The sequence below is a fragment of the Xyrauchen texanus genome, chromosome 20, assembly GCF_025860055.1.
Source record: "Xyrauchen texanus isolate HMW12.3.18 chromosome 20, RBS_HiC_50CHRs, whole genome shotgun sequence".
Lineage (NCBI taxonomy): Eukaryota > Metazoa > Chordata > Actinopteri > Cypriniformes > Catostomidae > Xyrauchen > Xyrauchen texanus.
Window position 1 is genome coordinate 9,568,844 of NC_068295.1, and position 5,769 is coordinate 9,574,612.

A 5,769-nucleotide genomic window follows, 5' to 3' on the forward strand; every position below is an offset into this window, starting at 1 on the left:
AGATTTTTCCAAATCCTGAAAAAGCAATAATTGCATGATGCTGGGTGAACAAAATATAAACATCACAATTAAAACAAATTATGATAATTTTTTTATGTTTAAGGTTTATTTTGCTTTTGTTTGTTTTATCAATGCAAGTTCACCTTTTTCAGAGCCTAGAGCTTTGTGAAGCCACTTGAAAAACATTCATTTGTTTGCGCATTCAACCACGTACAAGGAATATACAAAATTATAAAGCATAATCATGTATCATTTAACAAAACCCCCTGTGAAATCTTTATACACAAGTTTTTATCTACAAACATCTTGTTCATCTCTAGACTGATGATGTGTCTACAGTTCTTAATTCACTTTCAAACAAACCCTTAGTACACAGATTTTACCTCTCATGTTCTGTTTCATTTTAATACAACTCACAAAACACTTAAGATTGAAGTCGCTTAATAGTCTACTTCATGACATTTCCCATCCTATTAAAAACTGAACCAAATTGCTTGATAACAAACTTTAACAGTCATCAGTGAAAAACACTACATTACTTACCTTTGCAGTATTAAAAACCCCAGATATTCAACATGATAAGAAAATTGTCTCCTTCCAGTTGTCTATTTGAATTTGTTTTCATGTACTGACCCTACAGAGATGCAATATTAATACTGTATATTGAATAACAGTCATTTCAACATAGGCCTACCTTGTGATACAACAGAGGGTTAAAGCTTCAATCATATATTTGGATTTTGATCAGGTCAGAGGAAGAATTTGAGGGGAAAATCAGAAGGTAATTTTCGGAATTAGCCTTAATATTTTACCATTCCTTCACTGGGGTCTCTGGAACCCCAAATACATCTCAACAGAACATAAGGTTTAAGATCACTTTTGCCCTGCACAGGAATAGCACAGAACAATGGTATTATGGGAGCTTTGCTGACACAAACCCTTCTGAACCACAACTGTAGCATCTCAGAACTCTGCTCCACTTTTACAGGTGATGCTGAGTGCTGTTTGGTTCCCAAATAGAATTCTTTGTATTCATCAGAAACTTTCTAGAAAGCTCTTTTCCTGGCAAACAAACATCCCAATCCACACATGATATCAAACCAAAAACCTGCCTTTCCACCCAACACATCTGCTGCTAAAAGACATACTATTTACATTCGCTTCAGTTGATGCATATTTTTCACTATTGAAATGTCAGATAGCTCAATTCATCACTCAGAACATGGGTTATATTACTCTTTATTATTTCCATATCTGTTGGGTCTGTTGGTTGAAGCATTTGGTAGAAAACATACTTTGTTTCAGGGGTGGAGCTAGGGGGCCATTGGCCACCCTGCACTCGCAATTGCCGTTTATTTATACTGTATGTGTCAGTGGGAATATTATGCACTAATATGCAATTTGGCCTTTGAGTGAAACAAATTTGACTAATTGAGAACTTTCCAATGATATATAACACATGACTATCTCATTTTTTTTAATGTTTTTACCACATTAAAAAGCATTATTTAAGAATTGGTAGGATCAGCTATATGCATGATAAAGTTCATATTCTAAGCTTTAAAATGACACATATTTTGTTTAGATCAATCAAGCGGTTACTAATTTATTGCATAATTATTATTATATCATTGTTTTTTCTGAGTGCCCCCCTCTTGCCCAATAACAATTGTAATGTAAATATGTTAAAAAAAATCATAAAAAAGTCATAATTACTAAAAAGAAATTGACTAAAAGATCAAATTCAATATCTTGGGATAATATAAGCAAAATGAGAGGTTTATTTACAATAATAGTGGGCCGGTCAATTTTGCCCGGGAACGCAAAAAGGTGTTAGCACAAATAAAAACAACTCAGGGGTTAATGAAACCGACACTATTTAAGGATCATGATATGTTTAACCATTTAAACTTTGCATCAACTTCTCTGGTGCTTACTTCCTCCATGTCATGAAAGGACAATTGAGATTGATAAAACAATGGCAAATGAGACTGAGAGACTAAACTAAATCAGGGTATTAGATGCCATATCTCACAGTATCTCACCGCTAATGGACATCAGCTGGTGCCTATCAGTCTCCTTGAGACTAGACAATATAGTCTCTACTGCACTTATAAAGAGAATGAGAGCGTATATCAGTGCAGTCGACCATTTTAAAGGACACTGAGAGAACAAACCTTTCAGGTAAATTCTGATATTTTTAGAGGAACTCATGCACATATGGCTATTTGGCTTTTTGCTGTTGATCATAAATAACGGTCTTGTGACAGTATTACTTATTAGTGTCTGTTTTTTTAACCCCTGATAGAATTGTTCATTATTCTAATTAGATAAGTTATACATGACACGTTAGTTCCTGTAGCTCAGATGGTAAAGAGCAATTACACTAGCATGCCAAGGTCATGGGGGTCGATCCCAACAGAACACACAGACTAATAAAATGTATATCCTAAAAGCACTGCAAGTCACTTTAGATACTTTAAAAGTGTCTGCATAACATGCTGTAAATGTAAATATCTGCATGCTGTAAATCATTTCAATGTTGCAATGTTTCCTTTTCTTGCAGCACAGTTTGCCTGAGCACCCAGGTCTCAAGGACAGTGTCAAATATCTAAAGTGATTATACGGTGGCCTCTTGCTTTCCTGCCTGATCACTTTGCACTTGTGGTTAATCACTCTGTTTGAATGTGTTTCAATATATGAAAGTGTGTAAAGTGATACCATGTTTACATAAGGCCCAGAAACTGCAGCAAAAAACAGGATTCACAATAATGCAACTGGTTGCATTATGGCTTAATAAATAGATTAATAAATGTAGGGAACAAAAGAAAAGAACAATCTATTGCTCTTTATATGCACTAACTGGTCTAAGCATTTTAGAGCTGTTCTAGGCTTTTTAAATGGTTAAAGTGATACAAAAATGACAATTCTGTCACATTTATGCTAATCCAAAACCTGTATTCTTTCTTATGTGGAACACAAAGGAGCCTCAGTCACCATTCACTTTAATTGCATCTATTTCTTTTTTTTTCTCTATACAATGAAAGTGAATGGAAGTCCCATCATCTCCGTATGTGTCCAAACAGGTTTGTTACAACATGAGGATGAAGTAATGATTACAGAATATTTATTTTTGGGTAAATTAATTTTTTACAGTAAAAAGGACTCAAAATATCAACTGAACACAATGTGAATGATCTTGCTGTACACAAAAATAGGGACATTACCTCCATTTGCATTATGCATGTACAGAATAAACTCAAAATGTCTCAAGCAAATCTCTAGGCGATTCTGATTGTTTCAAGAATGTTCTAACTCTTCTTTAAGGTTCTGTCAATCCATTCTGAACAACAGCTAGTGTCCTAGTGTCCATTATCACATTGAGAAGGTTATTCATTTACATCTTTCACACTGGTTATTATCCTCATTAAACCAAACCAGATTCATTCTCCTGAAGTACAGCCAAGCCATTTGAGGAGATAAAAAATTAATTAGAATTAGAGACAGGGAACAGATTATGTTTGATGAATCGCAATGAAAAGACTTGCTGAGCAAGACATTTTCTGATACCAGCACCAGAGGGAAAATTTTAGATCGCTGGATAAAGCCTTATTATTATGGGTTATAATAATCAATGGTGTGTGTGGGTGGGTTGGTTTACTTGTCTGTAGTTAGAGGACAAATTGTCCCCAGACGGTAACTAAATCTGACATAACCTCCTTACGTGTGTGTGTGTGTGTGTGTGTGTGTGTGTGTGTGTGTGTGTGCTCACTATATTTGGGGGGAAAAAAAAACTGTAAAGGAGGCTTGATTTATCATTCTAGAACCTGTAGTAAAGACACATACATTACACAGAGAAAGTGATTCAGAACACTGAACAATCGCATCCTTAAAGTGATTATAGGAAAATCTTGCTATCATAAATCACTGTGTTTGTTTACACATAGGTCTACATTGTTTTATGTGGTGTGTTTAAAATCTAGATGTATTACCAGGATTATATGTTTCCTGACTCATTAGTTTTTCTTCAAATACGCACTCCAAACACACACAGGATAGGAGTCACATTGGAGACCTGCTTCAGATCACTGTTCACCTGTAGATGACCTTAGAATAAGATCTCTATATCTTGCAAAAGCACTGACTCACTGCCAGTCCTCTGTCCAGTCATTTAAATCTGATTAAGAAAGCTGACAATAAATAGAGATGTGTAATATAAGGTAACTGATTCTGAAGTGTAAGAGAAGGAAGCTGATTTGATTAAAGGTTTAATGGCTCCCAAAGTGTCACTCTGAAGTTGGCAAGCGAGTACACTTGAACAAGATTGATTCCTTTACCGGATGTGATCCAAAATGACAGTTTTGCTCTCTGGTTATCACCAAGGGCAACTCCACTTTCAAACCCTCAATTGGATTATGAATTGATGCATGTTGGATCTCAAACAAGGAGGGGTGAAGTTAAAATTTAGCAAGTGTCATAAATTATTTTAGAGACACTTGGGCTAGATTAAATTTAAGAGGACTGTGGATTTATAGCTCCCGCCAAAACATTCACACTGTTCCAGCAGAGGGGTGATTTTAAGAGATTTTAAGTAATCAAGTGATTTTAAGAGATTAAACTTTAAAGCAGAAAGTTATTTCTTGCTATTAAGAGAGAATTAGGTCAAAATGTAATATTTTTAAAGTTACAATTAATTGTTAACACACTTATTTATTATAATAACGTTTTATGTTCTTATTCAATCTTTACACAGATGTATACATATATGAAAATATTTTTAACGTTTCTCTTTATAGTTTTTTTTTTCAGATTAATTCTCACTTGGTCAATGGTTGAGTGTTATTACACACAGATTAATGTCAACAAAATATATGCAACTCTAGGCAATTGCAGTGTAATGTGCGTTTCAAAAACATGTTACATTATATTATAAACCTATCATAAGTATATAAATTGTATTATAACTTCTGTATCGAAATGTATAAAAAATGTTAGATCACACAATGCTCAAACATATGGGCTATTTTACGATCTTTTACAAAGTTTATGATTTGTTATATATCTCCATTATTTGCTTCATCTCACGTGTAGTTATTTGATCTAGATTTCCCCCATACAAAATGTAAGTATATAATTGTAATAATTAAAAACAAATAGGCTATATATTATTTACATTTCTGGAATATTGAAAAAAAGCATTCAAACTCTGAATGAAAAATCTGAAAGTTAATGTTTAAACACAAAGGTTTTAGAAGAATATCTCAGCTCTGTAGGTCCTCACAATGCAAGTGAATGGGTACAACAAATTAAAAGCATAAAGTGAAATTAATCCATAAGACTCCAGGGCCCAGATGTTCAGAAGTAATCTGATCGGATTTCGGCTATCGGATCAAATCTTGAAAATGGGTGGTTCAAAAGAAGAAAAAAAAAAAAGAAAAAGGGTTCTGAAATCTGATTAGATCACGTAATCCAGTCTTGGTTTTGATCTGGATCAAACCTTCAGAATGTGTTGTTCAAAGTTTTTAGTAGGATTGGGATACCTTTGATACAAACGAAAAATCTGGATTATCCTGATCCCAGCAGAAGAGTGGATTCAGGGTGGATTTCAGGAACAAAATGTAATAAAACTTCATATCGTATATATACATTTATTTGTATTTTTCACTTAATTTGCTTAACTGTTACAGTTATTAAGCCTTTTAGTGCAGTACAGTAAAGTTAAAAAAAATTAATATATTTGTACCCAAAAGATTATTCACCAAACAGCTG